The sequence below is a fragment of the Heloderma suspectum genome, chromosome W (genome assembly GCF_057233095.1).
Source record: "Heloderma suspectum isolate Gila_16-S chromosome W, 16-S_ref, whole genome shotgun sequence".
Classification (NCBI taxonomy): Eukaryota; Metazoa; Chordata; class Lepidosauria; order Squamata; family Helodermatidae; genus Heloderma; species Heloderma suspectum.
In genome coordinates, this window is record NC_139475.1 from 21,890,721 (window position 1) to 21,910,000 (window position 19,280).

Below are 19,280 nucleotides of genomic sequence, written 5' to 3' on the forward strand. Positions count from 1 at the left end.
GGGCTAGGGTTAGGGCTTGGGTTAGGTTTAGGGTTAGGGCTAGGGCTAGGGCTAGGGCTAGGGCAAGGGTTAGGGCAAGGGCTATGGTTAGGGTTAGGGTTAGGGTTAGGGTTAGGGTTAGGGTGAGGGCTAGGGCTAGGGCTAGGGCTAGGGCTAGGGCAAGGGTTAGGGCAAGGGCTATGGTTAGGGTTAGAGTTCGGGTTAGGGTTACGGTTGGGGTTAGGGTGAGGGTCAGGACTAGGGTTAGGGTGAGGGTTAGTGTTAGTGTTAGGGCCAGGGTTAGCATTAGGGTCAGGGCTACTGTTAGGGTTACGGGTAGGGGTAGGGGTAGGATTAGGGTAGGGTTAGGGCTAAGGCTAGGGCTAGTGTTAGGGTTAGAGGTATGGCTAGGGCTTCGGCTAGGGCAAGGGTTAGGGTTAGGGTTAGGGTTAGGGTTAGGTATAGGGTGAGGGCTAGGGTTAGGGTGAGGGTTCTGGTTAGTGTTAGGGCTAGGGTAAGCATTAGGGTTAGGGCTACGGTTATGGTTAGGGTTTGTATTAGGGTTAGTGGTAGGCTTTGGGTTAGGGTAAGGTCTAGGGTTAGGGCTAGGGTTAGGGTTAATGTTAGGGCTAGGGCTAGGGTTAGGTTTGGGGTTACGGTTAGGGTTACGGTTAGGGTTAGGGTTAGGGTTAGGGTTAGGGTTAGAGTTAGGGCTAGGGTTGGGGTTGGGGTTAGGGTTTGAGTTCGGGTTCGGTTCGGGTTAGGGTTAGGGTTTGGGGTAGATTTATGGTTTGGGTTAGGGTTAGGGTTGCGGTTGGGGTTAGGTTTAGGGCTAGGGCTAGGGTGATGTTTAGGGTTAGGGTTAGGGTTAGGGTTAGCTCTAGGGTTAGGGTTATCGTTAGGGTGACGCTTTGGGCTAGGGTTAGGGTTAGGGTTAGGCTTAGGCTTAGGCTTAGGGTTCGGGCTAGGGCTAGGGTTAGGGCTAGGGCTAGGGCTAGGGTGAGGGTTCTGGTTAGTGTTAGGGCTAGGGTTAGCATTAAGGTTAGGGCTACGGTTATGGTTAGGATTTGTGTTAGGGTTAGTGGTAGGCTTTGAGTTAGGGTAAGGTCTAGGGTTAGGGCTAGGGCTAGGGTAAGGGTTAGGGATAGGGGTAGAACTAGAGCTAGGGGTAAGGTTAGGGTTAGGGTTCAGTTTTAGTTTAGGGTTACAGTTTGGTTTATGGGTAGGGGTAGGGGTAGGGTTAGGTGTAGGCCTAGGGTTAGGGTTAAGGCTAAAGTTAGGTTTAGGGTTAGGGTTAGGGTTAGCGCTAGGGTTAGGCTTAGGGTTAGGGTTAGGGCTAGGGTTAGGTTTAGGGCTCGGGTTAGGGTTAGGGTTACGGTTCTGGTTAGGGTTTGGGTTAGCGTTAGGGTTAGTGGTAGGTGTTGGGTTAGGGTTAGGGCTAGGGATAGAGTTTAGGCTAGGATTAGGGTTAGGGTTACAGTTAGTGAGAGGGTTAGGGCTAAGGCTAGTGTTAGGGTGAGATTTAGGTTTAGGGATATGGTTTTTTGTTAGGGTTAGGGTTATGGTTAGCGTTAGGATTAGGGTTAGGGCTAGGGTTAGGTCGAGGGTTAGGGTTAGGGTTAGGGTTAGGGTTAGGGTTAGGGTTAAGGTTAGAGTTAGGGTTAGCGTTAGGGTTTGGGTTAGGGTTAGGGTTAGTGTTCGGGCTAGGGCTAGGGTTACTGCTAGGGCTACGGTTAGAGCTAGGGTTAGGGCTAGGGTTAGGGCTTGGGTTAGGGTTAGTTTTAGGGCTAGGGCTAGGGCTAGGGCAAGGGTTAGGGCAAGGGCTATGGTTAGGGTTAGGGTTAGGGTTAGGGTTAGGGTGAGGGTTAGGGCTAGGGCTAGGGCTAGGGCTAGGGCTAGGGCAAGGGTTAGGGCAAGGGTTAGGGCAAGGGCTATGATTAGGGTTAGAGATCGGGTTAGGGTTACGGTTGGGGTTAGGGTGAGGGTCAGGACTAGGGTTAGGGTGAGGGTTAGGGTTAGTGTTAGGGCCAGGGTTAGCATTAGGGTCAGGGCTACGGTTAGGTTTATGGGAAGGGGTCGGGGTAGGATTAGGGTAGGGTTAGGGTTATGGCTATGGTTAGGGTTAGGGCTCGGATAAGGGTTAGGGTTAAGGCTAGGGCTAGTGTTAGTGTTAGGGCTATGGCTAGGGCTTGGGCTAGGGCAAGGGTTAGGTTTAGGGTTAGGGTTAGGTATAGGGTGAGGGCTAGGGTTAGGGTGAGGGTTCTGGTTAGTGTTAGGGCTAGGGTTAGCATTAGGGTTAGGTCTACGGTTATCGTTAGGGTTTGTGTTAGGGTTAGTGGTAGGCTTTGAGTTAGGGTAAGGTCTAGGGTTAGGGCTAGGGCTAGGGTCAGGGTTAGGGCTAGGTTTAGAACTAGAGCTAGGGCTAGGGTTAGGGTTAGGGTTCAGTTTTAGTTTAGGGTTACAGTTTGGTTTAGGGGTAGGGGCAGGGGTAGGTTTAGGTCTAGGCCTAGGGTTTGGGTTAAGGCTATAGTTAGGTTTAGGGTTAGGGTTAGGGTTAGCGCTAGGGTTAGGCTTAGGGTTAGGGTTAGGGCTAGGGTTAGGTTTAGGGCTCGGGTTAGGGTTAGGGTTACGGTTCTGGTTCTGGTTAGGGTTTGGGTTAGCGTTAGGGTTAGTGGTAGGTGTTGGGTTAGGGTTAGGGCTAGGGATAGAGTTTAGGCTAGGATTAGGGTTAGGGTTACAGTTAGTGAGAGGGTTAGGGCTAAGGCTAGTGTTAGGGTGAGAGTTAGGTTTAGGGATATGGTTTTTTGTTAGGGTTAGGGTTATGGTTAGCGTTAGGATTAGGGTTAGGGCTAGGGTTAGGTCGAGGGTTAGGGTTAGGGTTAGGGTTAGGGTTAGGGTTAGGGTTAAGGTTAGAGTTAGGGTTAGGGTTAGGGTTAGGGTTTGGGTTAGGGTTAGTGTTCAGGCTAGGGCTAGGGTTACTGCTAGGGCTACGGTAAGGGCTAGGGGTAGGGCTAGGGGTAGGGCTTGGGTTAGGGTTAGGGTTAGGGCTAGGGCTAGGGCTAGGGCAAGGGTTAGGGAAGGGCTATGGTTAGGGTTAGGGTTAGGGTTAGGGTTAGGGTGAGGGTGAGGGTGAGGGTGAGGGTTAGGGCTCGGGCTAGGGCTAGGGCTAGGGCAAGGGTTAGGGCAAGGGCTATGGTTAGGGTTAGAGATCGGGTTAGGGTTACGGTTTGGGTTAGGGTGAGGGTCAGGACTAGGGTTAGGGTGAGGGTTAGGGTTAGTGTTAGGGCCAGGGTTAGCATTAGGGTCAGGGCTACGGTTAGGGTTAGGGGAGGGGTAGGGGTAGGATTAGGGTAGGGTTAGGGTTACGGCTATGGTTAGGGTTAGGGCTCGGACAAGGGTTAGGTCGAAGGCTAGGGCTAGTGTTAGGGTTAGGGCTATGGCTAGGGCTTGGGCTAGGGCAAGGGTTAGGGTTAGGGTTAGGGTTAGGTATAGGGTGAGGGCTAGGGTTAGGGTGAGGGTTCTGGTTAGTGTTAGGGCTAGGGTGAGCATTAGGGCTAGGGCTACGGTTATGGTTAGGGTTTGTATTAGGGTTAGTGGTAGGCTTTGGGTTAGGGTAAGGTCTAGGGTTAGGGCTAGGGTTAGGGTTAATGTTAGGGCTAGCGCTAGGGTTAGGTTTGGGGTTACGGTTAGGGTTACGGTTAGGGTTAGGGTTAGGGTTAGAGTTAGGGCTAGGGTTGGGGTAGAGGTCAGGGTTAGGGTTAGGGTTAGGGTTAGGTTTACGGTTGTGGTTGCGGTTGGTGTTGTGTTGTGTTTGGGGTTGGGGTTAGGGTTTGAGTTCGGGTTCGGTTCGGGTTAGGGTTAGGGTTTGGGGTAGGTTTATGGTTTGGGTTAGGGTTAGGGTTGGGGTTGGGGTTAGGTTTAGGGCTAGGGCTAGGGCTAGGGTTAAAGCTAGGGCTAGGGCTAGGGTTAGGGTTAGCGTTAGGGTTAGCGCTAGGGCTAGGGTTAGGGTTAGGGTTAGTGCTAGGGTTAGGTTTAGGGGTAGGGATAGGTTTAGGGATAGGGTCTGGGCTAGGGTTAGGTTTAGGGTTAAGGCTCGGGCTAGGGCTAGGGCTAGGGCTAGGGCTAGGGTTAGTGTTAGGGTTAGGGCTAGGGTTTGGGTTAGGGCTAGAGTTCGGGTTAGGGTTAGGGTGGGGTTAGGGCTACGGCTAGGGTTTGGGCTTGGGTTAGGGTTAGGGTTAGGGTTAGGGTTAGGGATAGGACTAGGGATAGGGATAGGGATAGGGATAGGGATAGGGATAGGACTAGGGATTGGGATAGGGATAGGGCAAGGGTTAGGTCAAGGGCTATTGTTACGGTTAGGTTTAGGATCAGTGTGAGGGCTATGGTTAGGGTGAGGGTGAGGGTTACGGCTAGGGTTAGCATTAGGGTTAGGGCTGGCGTTAGCGTTAGCATTAGAGTTAGGTTTAGGTTTAGGGGGAGGGTTAGGGTTAGGTTTAGGGCTAGGGCTAGGGCTACGGTTAGGGCTTGCGTCATGGCTAGGGTTAGGGTTCGGTGAGGTTTAGTGTTCGGAGTAGAGTTAGGGTTAGGGTGAGGGCTAGGTTTAGGGTGAGGGTTAGTTTTAGGGTTAGGGTTGGGCTAGGGTTATCATTAGGGTTAGGGCTAGGGTTAGGGTTAGGTTTATGATTATGGTTAGGGTTTTGGTTAGGTTTAGTGGTAGGCTTTGGGTTAGGGTTAGGGCTAGGGTTTGGGTTAGGGTTTGGGTTAGGGTTAGGGCTAGGGTGAGGTTTAGGGTTAGGGTTAGGGTTAGGGTTAGGTCTAGGGTTAGGGTTATCTTTAGGGTGACGCTTTGGGCTAGGGTTAGGGTTAGGGTTAGGGTTAGGGTTAGGGTTCGGGCTAGGGCTAGGGTTAGGGCTAGGGCTAGGGCTACGGATAGGGCTAGGGTTAGGGCTAGGGTTAGGGCTTGGGTTAGGGTTAGGGTTAGGGTTATGGTTCGGGTTAGGTATAGGGTGAGGGCTAGGGTTAGGGTGAGGGTTCTGGTTAGTGTTAGGTCTAGGGTTAGCATTAGGGTTAGGGCTACGGTTATGGTTAGGGTTTGTGTTAGGGTTAGTGGTAGGCTTTGAGTTAGGGTAAGGTCTAGGGTTAGGGCTAGGGCTAGGGTCAGGGTTAGGGCTAGGGTTAGAACTAGAGCTAGGGCTAGGGTTAGGGTTAGGGTTCAGTTTTAGTTTAGGGTTACAGTTTGGTTTAGGGGTAGGGGTAGGGGTAGGGTTAGGTCTAGGCCTAGGGTTAGGGTTAAGGCTATAGTTAGGTTTAGGGTTAAGGTTAGGGTTAGCGCTAGGGTTAGGCTTAGGGTTAGGGTTAGGGCTAGGGTTAGGTTTAGGGCTCAGGTTAGGGTTAGGGTTACGGTTCTGGTTCTGGTTAGGGTTTGGGTTAGCGTTACGGTTAGTGGTAGGTGTTGGGTTAGGGTTAGGGATAGGGATAGCGTTTAGGCTAGGATTAGAGTTAGGGTTACAGTTAGTGAGAGGGTTAGGGCTAAGGCTAGTGTTAGGGTGAGATTTAGGTTTAGGGATATGGTTTTTTGTTAGGGTTAGGGTTATGGTTAGCGTTAGGATTAGGGTTAGGGCTAGGGTTAGGTCGTGGGTTAGGGTTAGGGTTAGGGTTAAGGTTAGAGTTAGGGTTAGGGTTAGGGTTTGGGTTAGGGTTAGGGTTAAGGTTAGAGTTAGGGTTAGGGTTAGGGTTTGTGTTAGGGTTAGGGTCAGTGTTCGGGCTAGGGCTAGGGTTACTGCTAGGGCTACAGTTAGGGCTAAGGTTAGGGCTAGGGTTAGGGCTAGGGTTAGGGCTTGGGTTAGGGTTAGGGCTAGGGCTAGGGCTAGGGCTAGAGCTAGGGCAAGGGTTAGGCAAGGGCTATGGTTAGGGTTAGGGTTAGGGTTAGGGTTAGGGTGAGGGTGAGGGTTACGGCTAGGGCTAGGGCTAGGGCAAGGGTTAGGGTAAGGGCTATGCTTAGAGTTAGAGTTAGGGTTAGGGTTAGGGTTGGGGTTAGGGTGAGGGTCAGGGCTAGGGTTAGGGTGAGGGTTAGGGTTAGTGTTAGGGCCAGGGTTAGCATTAGGGTCAGGGCTACGGTTAGGGTTAGGGGTAGGGGTACGGGTAGGGGTAGGATTAGGGTAGTGTTAGGGTTACGGCTATGGTTAGGGTTAGGGTTAGGGTTAGGGTTAGGGTTAGGGTTAGGGTGAGGGTGAGGGTTAGGGCTCGGGCTAGGGCTAGGGCAAGGGTTAGGGCAAGGGCTATGGTTAGGGTTAGAGATCGGGTTAGGGTTACGGTTGGGGTTAGGGTGAGGGTCAGGACTAGGGTTAGGGTGAGGGTTAGGGTTAGTGTTAGGGCCAGGGTTAGCATTAGGGTCAGGGCTACGGTTAGGGTTATGGGAAGGGGTAGGGGTAGGATTAGGGTAGGGTTAGGGTTACGGCTATGGTTAGGGTTAGGGCTCGGACAAGGGTTAGGGCTAAGGCTAGGGCTAGTGTTAGGGTTAGGGCTATGGCTAGGGCTTGGGCTAGGGCAAGGGTTAGGGTTAGGGTTAGGGTTAGGTATAGGGTGAGGGCTAGGGTTAGGGTGAGGGTTTGTATTAGGGTTAGTGGTAGGCTTTGGGTTAGGGTAAGGTCTAGGGTTAGGGCTAGGGCTAGGGTAAGGTTTAGGGCTAGGTTTAGAACTAGAGCTAGGGCTAGGGTTAGGGTTAGGGTTCAGTTTCAGTTTAGGGTTACAGTTTGGTTTAGGGGTAGGGGTAGGGGTAGGGGTAGGTCTAGGCCTAGGGTTAGGGTTAAGGCTATAGTTAGGTTTAGGGTTAGGGTTAGCGCTAGGGTTAGGCTTAGGGTTAGGGTTAGGGCTAGGGTTATGGCTAGGGTTAGTTTTAGGGCTCGGGTTAGGTTTAGGGTTACGGTTCTGGTTCTGGTTAGGGTTTGGGTTAGCGTTACGGTTAGTGGTAGGTGTTGGGTTAGGGTTAGGGCTAGGGATAGAGTTTAGGCTAGGATTAGGGTTAGGTTACAGTTAGTGAGAGCTAGGGTTAGTGTTAGGTTTAGGGCTAGGGTTCGGGTTAGGGCTAGAGTTAGGGTTAGGGTGGGGTTAGGGATACGGCTAGGGTTTGGGCTTGGGTTAGGGTTAGGGTTAGGGTTAGGGCTAGGGATAGGACTAGGGATAGGGATAGGGATAGGGATAGGGCAAGGGTTAGGTCAAGGGCTATTGTTACGGTTAGGGTTAGGGTCAGTGTGAGGGCTATGGTTAGGATGAGGGTGAGGGTGAGGGTTACGGCTAGGGTTAGCATTAGGGTTAGGGCTGGCGTTAGCGTTAGCATTAGAGTTAGGTTTAGGTTTAGGGTTAGGGTTAGGGTTAGGGTTAGGGTTAGGGCTAGGGCTAGGGCTACGGTTAGGGCTTGCGTCATGTCTAGGGTTAGGGTTCGGTGAGGTTTAGGGTTAGGAGTAGAGTTAGGGTTAGGGTGAGGGCTAGGTTTAGGGTGAGGGTTAGTTTTAGGGTTAGGGTTAGGGCTAGGGTTATCATTAGGGTTAGGGTTAGGTTTATGATTATGGTTAGGGTTTTGGTTAGGTTTAGTGGTAGGCTTTGGGTTAGGGTTAGGGCTAGGGTTTGGGTTAGGGTTAAGGTTAGAGTTAGGGTTAGGGTTAGGGTTAGGGTTTGGGTTAGGGTTAGGGTTAAGGTTAGAGTTAGGGTTAGGGTTAGGGTTTGTGTTAGGGTTAGGGTCAGTGTTCGGGCTAGGGCTAGGGTTACTGCTAGGGCTACAGTTAGGGCTAAGGTTAGGGCTAGGGTTAGGGCTAGGGTTAGGGCTTGGGTTAGGGTTAGGGCTAGGGCTAGGGCTAGGGCTAGAGCTAGGGCAAGGGTTAGGCAAGGGCTATGGTTAGGTTTAGGGTTAGGGTTAGGGTTAGGGTTAGGGTTAGGGTGAGGGTTACGGCTAGGGCTAGGGCTAGGGCAAGGGTTAGGGTAAGGGCTATGCTTAGAGTTAGAGTTAGGGTTAGGGTTAGGGTTGGGGTTAGGGTGAGGGTCAGGGCTAGGGTTAGGGTGAGGGTTAGGGTTACGGTTCTGGTTCTGGTTAGGGTTTGGGTTAGCGTTAGGGTAAGTGGTAGGTGTTGGGTTAGGGTTAGGGCTAGGGATAGAGTTTAGGCTAGGATTAGGGTTAGGGTTACAGTTAGTGAGAGGATTAGGGCTAAGGCTAGTGTTAGGGTGAGAGTTAGGTTTAGGGATATGGTTTTTTGTTAGGGTTAGGGTTATGTTTAGCGTTAGGATTAGGGTTAGGGCTAGGGTTAGGGTTAGGGTTAGGGTTAGGGTTAAGGTTAGAGTTAGGGTTAGGGTTAGGGTTAGGGTTTGGGTTAGGGTTAGTGTTCGGGCTAGGGCTAGGGTTACTGCTAGGGCTACGGTTAGGGCTAGGGTTAGGTCTAGGGGTAGGGCTTGGGTTAGGGTTAGGGTTAGGGCTAGGGCTAGGGCTAGAGCTAGGGCAAGGGTTAGGGCAAGGGCTAAGGTTAGGGTTAGAGTTCGGGTTAGGGTTACGGTTGGGGTTAGGGTGAGGGTCAGGACTAGGGTTAGGGTGAGGGTTAGGGTTAGTGTTAGGGCCAGGGTTAGCATTAGGGTCAGGGCTACGGTTAGGGTTAGGGGAGGGGTAGGGGTAGGATTAGGGTAGGGTTAGGGTTACGGCTATGGTGAGGGTTAGGGCTCGGACAAGGGTTAGGTCTAAGGCTAGGGCTAGTGTTAGGGTTAGGGCTATGGCTAGGGCTTGGGCTAGGGCAAGGGTTAGGGTTAGGGTTAGGGTTAGGTATAGGGTGAGGGCTAGGGTTAGGGTGAGGGTTCTGGTTAGTGTTAGGGCTAGGGTGAGCATTAGGGCTAGGGCTACGGTTATGGTTAGGGTTTGTATTAGGGTTAGTGGTAGGCTTTGGGTTAGGGTAAGGTCTAGGGTTAGGGCTAGGGTTAGGGTTAATGTTAGGGCTAGCGCTAGGGTTAGGTTTGGGGTTACGGTTAGGGTTACGGTTAGGGTTAGGGTTAGGGTTAGGGTTAGAGTTAGGGCTAGGGTTGGGGTAGAGGTCAGGGTTAGGGTTAGGGTTAGGGTTAGGTTTACGGTTGTGGTTGCGGTTGGTGTTGTGTTGTGGTTGGGGTTGGGGTTAGGGTTTGAGTTCGGGTTCGGTTCGGGTGAGGGTTAGGGTTTGGGGTAGGTTTATGGTTTGGGTTAGGGTTAGGGTTGGGGTTGGGGTTAGGTTTAGGGCTAGGGCTAGGGCTAGGGTTAAAGCTAGGGCTAGGGCTAGGGTTAGGGTTAGCGTTAGGGTTAGCGCTAGGGCTAGGGTTAGGGTTAGGGTTAGTGCTAGGGTTAGGTTTAGGGGTAGGGATAGGTTTAGGGATAGGGTCTGGGCTAGGGTTAGGTTTAGGGTTAAGGCTCGGGCTAGGGCTAGGGCTAGGGCTAGGGCTAGGGCTAGGGCTAGGGTTAGTGTTAGGGTTAGGGCTAGGGTTCGGGTTAGGGCTAGAGTTCGGGTTAGGGTTAGGGTGGGGTTAGGGCTACGGCTAGGGTTTGGGCTTGGGTTAGGGTTAGGGTTAGGGTTAGGGTTAGGGTTAGGGATAGGACTAGGGATAGGGATAGGGATAGGGATAGGGATAGGGATAGGACTAGGGATTGGGATAGGGATAGGGATAGGGCAAGGGTTAGGTCAAGGGCTATTGTTACGGTTAGGTTTAGGATCAGTGTGAGGGCTATGGTTAGGGTGAGGGTGAGGGTTACGGCTAGGGTTAGCATTAGGGTTAGGGCTGGCGTTAGCGTTAGCATTAGAGTTAGGTTTAGGTTTAGGGGGAGGGTTAGGGTTAGGTTTAGGGCTAGGGCTAGGGCTACGGTTAGGGCTTGCGTCATGGCTAGGGTTAGGGTTCGGTGAGGTTTAGTGTTCGGAGTAGAGTTAGGGTTAGGGTGAGGGCTAGGTTTAGGGTGAGGGTTAGTTTTAGGGTTAGGGTTGGGCTAGGGTTATCATTAGGGTTAGGACTAGGGTTAGGGTTAGGTTTATGATTATGGTTAGGGTTTTGGTTAGGTTTAGTGGTAGGCTTTGGGTTAGGGTTAGGGCTAGGGTTTGGGTTAGGGTTAGGGCTAGGGTGAGGTTTAGGGTTAGGGTTAGGGTTAGGGTTAGGTCTAGGGTTAGGGTTATCTTTAGGGTGACGCTTTGGGCTAGGGTTAGGGTTAGGGTTAGGGTTAGGGTTAGGGTTCGGGCTAGGGCTAGGGTTAGGGCTAGGGCTAGGGCTACGGATAGGGCTAGGGTTAGGGCTAGGGTTAGGGCTTAGGTTAGGGTTAGGGTTAGGGTTATGGTTCGGGTTAGGTATAGGGTGAGGGCTAGGGTTAGGGTGAGGGTTCTGGTTAGTGTTAGGTCTAGGGTTAGCATTAGGGTTAGGGCTACGGTTATGGTTAGGGTTTGTGTTAGGGTTAGTGGTAGGCTTTGAGTTAGGGTAAGGTCTAGGGTTAGGGCTAGGGCTAGGGTCAGGGTTAGGGCTAGGGTTAGAACTAGAGCTAGGGCTAGGGTTAGGGTTAGGGTTCAGTTTTAGTTTAGGGTTACAGTTTGGTTTAGGGGTAGGGGTAGGGGTAGGGTTAGGTCTAGGCCTAGGGTTAGGGTTAAGGCTATAGTTAGGTTTAGGGTTAAGGTTAGGGTTAGCGCTAGGGTTAGGCTTAGGGTTAGGGTTAGGGCTAGAGTTAGTGAGAGGGTTAGGGCTAAGGCTAGTGTTAGGGTGAGATTTAGGTTTAGGGATATGGTTTTTTGTTAGGGTTAGGGTTATGGTTAGCGTTAGGATTAGGGTTAGGGCTAGGGTTAGGTCGTGGGTTAGGGTTAGGGTTAGGGTTAAGGTTAGAGTTAGGGTTAGGGTTAGGGTTTGGGTTAGGGTTAGGGTTAAGGTTAGAGTTAGGGTTAGGGTTAGGGTTTGTGTTAGGGTTAGGGTCAGTGTTCGGGCTAGGGCTAGGGTTACTGCTAGGGCTACAGTTAGGACTAAGGTTAGGGCTAGGGTTAGGGCTAGGGTTAGGGCTTGGGTTAGGGTTAGGGCTAGGGCTAGGGCTAGGGCTAGAGCTAGGGCAAGGGTTAGGCAAGGGCTATGGTTAGGGTTAGGGTTAGGGTTAGGGTTAGGGTTAGGGTTAGGGTGAGGGTGAGGGTTACGGCTAGGGCTAGGGCTAGGGCAAGGGTTAGGGTAAGGGCTATGCTTAGAGTTAGAGTTAGGGTTAGGGTTAGGGTTGGGGTTAGGGTGAGGGTCAGGGCTAGGGTTAGGGTGAGGGTTAGGGTTAGTGTTAGGGCCAGGGTTAGCATTAGGGTCAGGGCTACGGTTAGGGTTAGGGGTAGGGGTACGGGTAGGGGTAGGATTAGGGTAGTGTTAGGGTTACGGCTATGGTTAGGGTTAGGGTTAGGGTTAGGGTTAGGGTTAGAGTTAGGGCAAGGGTTAGGGCTAGAGTTCAGGTTAGGTTTAGGGTAGGGTTAGGGCTAGGGCTAGGGCTAGGGCTAGGGTTAGGGTTAGGGTTAGGGTTAGGGTTAGGTTTAGGGTTAGGTTTAGGGCGAGGGCTAGGGCTAGGGCTAGGGTTTGTGTTAGGGTTAGGGCTAGGGCTAGGGCTAGGGCTAGGGTTAGTGTTAGGGTTAGGGTTAGGGTTAGGGTTAGGGTTAGGTTTAGGTGTAGGGTTAGGGTTAGGCTTAGGGGCAGGTTTAGGGGTAGGGCTAGGGTTAGTTGTAGTGTTAGAGCTAGGGCTAGGGCTTGGGATAGGGATAGGAATAGGGATAGGGATAGGGATAGGGATAGGGTTAGTGTTAGTGTTAGGGCTAGGGCTAGGGTTAGGGTGAGGGTTAGGGTTAGGGTTAGGGTTAGGGTTAGGGTTAGGGCTAGGGCTAGGGTTAGTGTTAGGGTTAGGGCTAGGGTTAGGGTTAGGGCTCGGGGTAGGATTAGGGCTAGGGTTAGGGCTAGGGCTAGGGCTAGGGTAACGGTTAGGGCTAGGGTCAGAGCTAGAGCTAGGGCTAGGGTTAGGGTTCAGGTTCAGGTTCAGTTTAGGGTTACAGTTTGGGTTAGGGGCAGGGGTAGGGGTAGGTGTATGGTTACGGCTAGGCCTAGGGTTAGGGCTAGGGCTAGGGTTAGGTTTAGGGTTAGCGTTAGAGTTAGGATTAGCGCTAGGGTTAGGGTTATGGTTAGGGTTAGGGTTAGGTTCAGGTTTAGGGCTCGGGTTAGTGTTAGGTTTAGGGTTACGGTTCTGGTTAGGGTTTGGGTTAGGGTTAGGGTTAGTGGTAGGGGTTGGGTTAGGGCTAGGGTTAGGGTTTGGGCTAGGATTAGGGTTAGGGTTACAGTTAGTGAGAGGGTTAGGGCTAAGGCTAGGGTTAGGGTGAGATTTAGGTTTAGGGATATGGTTTTTTGTTAGGGTTAGGGTTATGGTAAGCGTTAGGATTAGGGTTAGGGCTAGGGTTAGGTCGAGGGTTAGGGTTAGGGTTAGGGTTAGGGTTAGGGTTAGGGTTGGGGTTAAGGTTAGAGTTAGGGTTAGGGTTAGGGTTTGGGTTAGGGTTAGGGTTAGTGTTCGGGCTATGGCTAGGGTTACTGCTAGGGCTACGGTTAGGCCTAGGGTTAGGGCTAGGGTTAGGGCTTGGGTTAGGGTTAGGGCTAGGGCTAGGGCTAGGGCTAGGGCAAGGGTTAGGGTTAGGGTTAGGGCTGGGGCTAGGGCTACGGTTAGGGCTAGGCTTAGGGCTAGGGTTAGGGCTTGGTGAGGGTTAGGGTTAGGGTTGGGGTTAGGGTGAGGCCTAGGTTTAGGGTGAGGGTTAGTTTTAGGGTTAGGGTTAGGGCTAGGGTTATCATTAGGATTAGGGCTAGGGTTAGGGTTAGGTTTATGATTATGATTATGGTTAGGGTTTTGGTTAGGTTTAGTGGTAAGCTTTGGGTTAGGGTTAGGGCTAGGGTTTGGGTTAGGGTTTGGGTTAGGGTTAGGGTGAGGATTAAGGCTATGGCTAGGGTTAGGGTTAATGTTAGGGCTAGGGATAGGGTTAGGTTTGGGGTTACGGTTAGGGTTAGGGTTAGGGTTAGAGTTAGGGCTAGGGTTGTGGTTGAGGTTAGGGTTAGGGTTAGTGTTAGGCTTAGGGTTACGGTTGTGGTTGCGGTTGGTGTTGTGGTTGGGGTTGGGGTTAGGGTTTGAGTTCGGGTTCGGTTCGGGTTAGGGTTAGGGTTAGGGTTAGGGTTGGGGTTGGGGTTAGGTTTAGGGCTAGGGCTAGGGTTAGGGCTAGGGCTAGGGTTAAAGCTAGGGCTAGGGCTAGGGTTAGGGTTAGCGTTAGGGTTAGCGCTAGGGCTAGGGTTAGGGTTAGGGGTAGGGTTAGGGTTAGGGTTAGTGCTAGGGCTAGGGTTAGGTGTAGGGGTAGGGGTAGGGGTAGGGTTAGGGTTAGGGTTAGGGCTAGGGTGAGGTTTAGGGTTAGGGTTAGGGTTAGGGTTAGGTCTAGGGTTAGGGTTATCGTTAGGGTGATGCTTTGGGCTAGGGTTAGGGTTAGGGTTAGGGTTAGGGTTAGGGTTCGGGTTCGGGTTCGGGCTAGGGCTAGGGTTAGGGCTAGGGCTACGGATAGGGCTAGGGTTAGGGCTAGGGTTAGGTCTTAGGTTAGGGTTAGGGTTAGGGTTAGGTTTATGGTTCGGGTTAGGTATAGGGTGAGGGCTAGGGTTAGGGTGAGGGTTCTGGTTAGTGTTTGTGTTAGGGTTAGTGGTTGGCTTTTTGTTAGGGTAAGGTCTAGGGTTAGGGCTAGGGCTAGTGTCAGGGTTAGGGCTAGGTTTAGAACTAGAGCTAGGGCTAGGGTTAGGGTTAGGGTTCAGTTTTAGTTTAGGGTTACAGTTTGGTTTAGGGGTAGGGGTAGGGGTAGGGGTAGGTCTAGGCCTAGGGTTTGGGTTAAGGCTATAGTTAGGTTTAGGGTTATTGTTAGGGTTAGCGCTAGGGTTAGGCTTAGGGTTAGGGTTAGGGCTAGGGTTAAGTTTAGGGCTCGGGTTAGGGTTAGGGTTACGGTTCTGGTTCTGGTTAGGGTTTGGGTTAGCGTTAGGGTTAGGGTTAGTGGTAGGTGTTGGGTCAGGGTTAGGGCTAGGGATAGAGTTTAGGCTAGGATTAGGGTTAGGGTTACAGTTAGTGAGAGGGTTAGGGCTAAGGCCAGTGTTAGGGTGAGATTTAGGTTTAGGGATATGTTTTTTTGTTAGGGTTAGGGTTATGGTTAGCGTTAGGATTAGGGTTAGGGCTAGGGTTAGGTCGAGGGCTATTGTTACAGTTAGGGTTAGGGTCAGTGTGAGGGCTATGGTTAGGGTGAGGGTGAGGATGAGGGTTACGGCTAGGGTTAGCATTAGGGTTAGGGCTGGCGTTAGCGTTAGAGTTAGGTTTAGGTTTATGGTTAGGGTTAGGGTTAGGGTTAGGGTTAGGGCTAGGGCTAGAGCTACGGTTAGGGCTAGCGTTATGGCTAGGGTTAGGGTTCGGTGAGGTTTAGGGTTAGGAGTAGAGTTAGGGTTAGGGTGAGGGCTAGGTTTAGGGTGAGGGTTAGTTTTAGGGTTTGGGTTAGGGCTAGGGTTATCATTAGGGTTAGGGCTAGGGTTAGGGTTAGGTTTATGATTATGGTTAGGGTTTTGGTTAGGTTTAGTGGTAGGCTTTGGGTTAGGGTTAGGGCTAGGGTTTGGGTTAGGGTTTGGGTTAGGGTTAGGGTTAGGATTAGGGCTAGGTTAATGGTTAGGACATGCGTTAGAGCTAGATTTAGGGCTAGCGTTAGGGTTCAGGTTCAGTTTAGGGTTACAGTTTGAGTTAGGGGTAGGGGTAGGGTAGGGCTAGGGCTAGGGTTAGGGCTAGGCCTAGGGTTAGAATTAGGGCTAAGGTTAGGTTTAGGCTTAGGCTTAGCGTTAGGGTTAGCACTAGGGTTACGTTTAGGGTTAGGGATAGGGTTAAGTTTGGGGCTCGGGTTAGGGTTAGGGTTATGGTTATGGTTAGGGTTAGGGTTAGGGTTAGTGGTAGGGGTTGGGTTAGGGTTAGGGCTAGGGTCAGGGTTGGGGCTAGGGTTAGGGTTAGGGTTATTGTAAGTGAGAGGGTTAGGGCTAAGCCTAGGGTTATGCTTAGGGTTAGGGATACTGTTTGGGTTAGGGTTAGGGTTAGGGTAAGGGTTTGGGTTAGGGTTAGGGCTAGGGTGAGGTTTAGGGTTAGGGTTAGGGTTAGGGTTAGGTCTAGGGTTAGGGTTAGGGTTAGGGTTAGGGTTAGGGTTAGGGTTCGGGTTAGGGTTAGGGTTAGGGCTAGGGCTAGGGCTACGGATAGGGCTAGGATAAGGTCTAGGGTTAGGGCTAGGGCTAGGGAAAGGGTTAGGGCTAGGGTTAGAACTAGAGCTAGGGCTAGGATTAGGGTTAGGGTTACAGTTAGTGAGAGGGTTAGGGCTAAGGCTAGTGTTAGGGTGAGATTTAGGTTTAGGAATATGGTTTTTTGTTAGGGTTAGGGTTATGGTTAGCGTTATGATTAGGGTTAGGGCTAGGGTTAGGTCGAGGGTTAGGGTTAGGGTTAGGGTTAGGGTTAGGGTTAGGGTTAGGGTTAAGGTTAGGGTTAGGGTTAGGGTTAGGGTTAGGGATAGGACTAGGGACAGGGATAGGGATAGGGATAGGGATAGGGCTAGGACTAGGGATAGGGATAGGGATAGGGATAGGGCAAGGGTTAGGTCAAGGGCTATTGTTACGGTTAGGTTTAGGGTCAGTGTGAGGGCTATGGTTAGGGTGAGGGTGAGGGTGAGGGTTACGGCTAGGGTTAGCATTAGGGTTAGGGCTGGCGTTAGCGTTAGCATTAGAGTTAGGTTTAGGTTTAGGGTTAGGGTTAGGGTTAGGGTTAGGGCTAGGGCTAGGGCTACGGTTAGGGCTTGCGTCATGGCTAGGGTTAGGGTTCGGTGAGGTTTAGTGTTCGGAGTAGAGTTAGGGTTAGGGTGAGGGCTAGGTTTAGGGTGAGGGTTAGTTTTAGGGTTAGGGTTGAGCTAGGGTTATCATTAGGGTTAGGGCTAGGGTTAGGGTTAGGTTTATGATTATGGTTAGGGTTTTGGTTAGGTTTAGTGGTAGGCTTTGGGTTAGGGTTAGGGCTAGGGTTTGGGTTAGGGTTTGGGTTAGGGTTAGGGCTAGGGTGAGGTTTAGGGTTAGGGTTAGGGTTAGGGTTAGGTCTAGGGTTAGGGTTATCGTTAGGGTGACGCTTTGGGCTAGGGTTAGGGTTAGGTTTAGGGTTAGGGTTAGGGTTAGGGTTAGGGTTCGGGCTAGGGCTAGGGCTAGGGCTACGGATAGGGCTAGGGTTAGGGCTAGGGTTAGGGCTTAGGTTAGGGTTAGGGTTAGGGTTCGGGTTAGGTATAGGGTGAGGGCTAGGGTTAGGGTGAGGGTTCTGGTTAGTGTTAGGGCTAGGGTTAGCATTAGGGTTAGGGCTACGGTTATGGTTAGGGTTTGTGTTAGGGTTAGTGGTAGGCTTTGAGTTAGGGTAAGGTCTAGGGTTAGGGCTAGGGCTAGGGTAAGGGTTAGGGCTAGGGTTAGAACTAGAGCTAGGGCTAGGGTTAGGGTTAGGGTTCAGTTTTAGTTTAGGGTTACAGTTTGGTTTAGGGGTAGGGGTAGGGGTAGGGTTAGGTCTAGGCCTAGGGTTAGGGTTAAGGCTATAGTTAGGTTTAGGGTTAAGGTTAGGGTTAGCGCTAGGGTTAGGCTTAGGGTTAGGGTTAGGGCTAGGGTTAGGTTTAGGGCTCAGGTTAGGGTTAGGGTTACGGTTCTGGTTCTGGTTAGGGTTTTGGTTAGCGTTAGGGTTAGTGGTAGGTGTTGGGTTAGGGTTAGGGCTAGGGATAGCGTTTAGGCTAGGATTAGGGTTAGGGTTACAGTTAGTGAGAGGGTTGGGGCTAAGGCTAGTGTTAGGGTGAGATTTAGGTTTAGGGATATGGTTTTTTGTTAGGGTTAGGGTTATGGTTAGCGTTAGGATTAGGGTTAGGGCTAGGGTTAGGGTTAGGTCGAGGGTTAGGGTTAGGGTTAGGGTTAGGGTTAGGGTTAAGGTTAGAGTTAGGGTTAGGGTTAGGGTTAGGGTTAGGGTTAGGGTTTGGGTTAGGGTTAGGGTTAAGGTTAGAGTTAGGGTTAGGGTTAAGGTTTGTGTTAGGGTTAGGGTTAGTGTTCGGGCTAGGGCTAGGGTTACTGCTAGGGCTACAGTTAGGGCTAAGGTTAGGGCTAGGGTTAGGGCTAGGGTTAGGGCTTGGGTTAGGGTTAGGGCTAGGGCTAGGGCGAGGGCAAGGGTTAGGCAAGGGCTATGGTTAGGGTTAGGGTTAGGGTTAGGGTTAGGGTTAGGGTGAGGGTGAGGGTTAGGGCTAGGGCTAGGGCTAGGGCTAGGGCAAGGGTTAGGGCAAGGGCTATGGTTAGGGTTAGAGTTCGGGTTAGGGTTACGGTTGGGGTTAGGGTGAGGGTCAGGACTAGGGTTAGGGTGAGGGTTAGGGTTAGTGTTAGGGCCAGGGTTAGCATTAGGGTCAGGGCTACGGTTAGGGTTAGGGGAGGTGTAGGGGTAGGATTAGGGTAGGGTTAGGGTTACGGCTATGGTTAGGGTTAGGGCTCGGACAAAGGTTAGGTCTAAGGCTAGGATTAGTGTTAGGGTTAGGGCTATGGCTAGGGCTTGGGCTAGGGCAAGGGTTAGGGTTAGGGTTAGGGTTAGGGTTAGGTATAGGGTGAGGGCTAGGGTTAGGGTGAGGGTTCTGGTTAGTGTTAGGGCTAGGGTGAGCATTAGGGTTAGGGCTACGGTTATGGTTAGGGTTTGTATTAGGGTTAGTGGTAGGCTTTGGGTTAGGGTAAGGTCTAGGGTTAGGGCTAGGGTTAGGGTTAATGTTAGGGCTAGGGCTAGGGTTAGGTTTGGGGTTACGGTTAGGGTTACGGTTAGGGTTAGGGTTAGGGTTAGGGTTAGAGTTAGGGCTAGGGTTGGGGTAGAGGTTAGGATTAGGGTTAGGGTTAGGGTTAGGTTTACGGTTGTGGTTGCGGTTGGTGTTGTGTTGTGGTTGGGGTTGGGGTTAGGGTTTGAGTTTGGGTTCGGTTCGGCTTAGGGTTAGGGTTTGGGGTAGGTTTCTGGTTTGGGTTAGGGTTAGGGTTGGGGTTGGGGTTAGGTTTAGGGCTAGGGCTAGGGCTAGGGTTAAAGCTAGGGCTAGGGCTAGGGTTAGGGTTAGGGTTAGCGTTAGGGTTAGCGCTAGGGCTAGGGTTAGGGTTAGGGTTAGGGTTAGGGCTAGGGTTAGGTTTAGGGTTAAGGCTCGGGCTAGGGCTAGGGATAGGGATAGGGCTAGGTCTAGGGCTAGGGCTAGGGTTAGTGTTAGGTTTAGGGCTAGGGTTCGGGTTAGGGCTAGAGTTAGGGTTAGGGCGGGGTTAGGGATACGGCTAGGGTTTGGGCTTGGGTTAGGGTTAGGGTTAGGGTTAGGGCTAGGGATAGGACTAGGGATAGGGATAGGGATAGGGATAGGGCAAGGGTTAGGTCAAGGGCTATTGTTACGGTTAGGGTTAGGGTCAGTGTGAGGGCTATGGTTAGGGTGAGGGTGAGGGTTACGGCTAGGGTTAGCATTAGGGTTAGGGCTGGCGTTAGCGTTAGCATTAGAGTTAGGTTTAGGTTTAGGTTTAGGGTTAGGGTTAGGGTTAGGGCTAGGGCTAGGGCTACGGTTAGGGCTTGCGTCATGTCTAGGGTTAGGGTTCGGTGAGGTTTAGGGTTAGGAGTAGAGTTAGGGTTAGGGTGAGGGCTAGGTTTAGGGTGAGGGTTAGTTTTAGGGTTAGGGTTAGGGCTAGGGTTATCATTAGGGTTAGGGCTAGGGTTAGGGTTAGGTTTATGATTATGGTTAGGGTTTTGGTTAGGTTTAGTGGTAGGCTTTGGGTTAGGGTTAGGGCTAGGGTTTGGGTTAGGGTTAAGGTTAGAGTTAGGGTTAGGGTTAGGGTTTGGGTTAGGGTTAGGGTTAAGGTTAGAGTTAGGGTTAGGGTTAGGGTTTGTGTTAGGGTTAGGGTCAGTGTTCGGGCTAGGGCTAGGGTTACTGCTAGGGCTACAGTTAGGGCTAAGGTTAGGGCTAGGGTTAGGGCTAGGGTTAGGGCTTGGGTTAGGGTTAGGGCTAGGGCTAGGGCTAGAGCTAGGGCAAGGGTTAGGCAAGGGCTATGGTTAGGGTTAGGGTTAGGGTTAGGGTTAGGGTTAGGGTTGTGGTTAGGGTTAGGGTTAGGGATAGGGTTAGGGTCAGGGTCAGGGTTAGGGTTAGGGTTCGGGTTAGGTTTAGGGTCGGGGTTATGGTTGGGGTTAGGGTTAGGGTTAGGGTTGGGGTTAGGGTTGGGGTTAGGGTTAGGGTTGG